Here is a 1,087-nt window from a genome sequence, read left to right as displayed (position 1 = left end):
ATTCCTTCCATCCCTTCCAACCCGTTTCCCATTCAAACCACCTCTATTTTCATTTATTTCAATCCCATTAAAAATCTAGCCCTAACCTGGAGTTTGCCAAATTGCATACAAGACAACCTAATGAAATGAACTTCAAATGTAGTGGACTCGATCTCCCAGGCCAGAGCAAAGATGGCTAGCACAGTGGCTTCTGACCACACACGTCTATATATATAGAGTATCACCCGTTTCTCAGAAATTCCCTGGGCATGACGGGCATAAAACACATAGTTCATGTGCTGTGCTCACCTGCTCTGACAAAAGGACACTAGAAAGATGCAGGTCACCTTCCATTCTTATTCCAGGTGGAGAATTCTCTCCAGTTTATCCATGACTCAAATGTAACTGCAAGTTTTCCATTTCAGGCTTTAGTCTCTCAACTCTGGACCCACTTTCTGAAGGTTTGACCCCTGCCCACCACTCCCATACCCTCATTTGCTCTACCTCCTAGCTTACCACAGCCTGACTCCCATTGAAGGATTTGCCATTTCTCAAACTCACTTGCCTCAGAGCGTTTACACTTGACTGTTCACGTCTGGATCCTCCAAAGTCCTCTCTTCCTTTTGATCTGTCCTTAGGTCTCAGAGTCTCTCACCATCTTTACTTTACAGCTGTTGCTAGACTCAAAAATTCTATGGGCACGCTTGGTCTTGTTTATCCTGATGTCCCCAGTAGTAGCCTAGAGCCTGTCAAAGAGCCTGCTCACGGAATGTTTGAGAAATCAATGAGACAGTGTGAAAGAGATCTTATTTATTATGATGTAAGTAAAGTAAATACATTCAAGTATATTATATCTCTCTTAGTTTTACAGAACAGACTAAATGTGATAAGGCATGTAAAACTTTATCACCTTTTACTTTTTTTTGTATTTCTTTTTTTTGGGGTTTTTTTAATTGCATTTTTTAAATTATTTTTTAACTTTACAATATTGTATTGGTTTTGCCATATATCAACATGAATCCGCTACAGGTATACACGTGTTCCCCATCCTGAACCCTCCTCCCTCCCTGTACCATCCCTCTGGGTCATCCCAGTGCACCAGCCCCAA

The sequence above is a fragment of the Bison bison genome, unplaced genomic scaffold (assembly GCF_000754665.1).
Source record: "Bison bison bison isolate TAMUID 2011002044 unplaced genomic scaffold, Bison_UMD1.0 scf7180017864366, whole genome shotgun sequence".
In the NCBI taxonomy this organism is placed as follows: domain Eukaryota; kingdom Metazoa; phylum Chordata; class Mammalia; order Artiodactyla; family Bovidae; genus Bison; species Bison bison.
The sequence above is the reverse complement of the archived record's forward strand: the minus strand, read 5'-3'. Positions refer to the sequence as shown.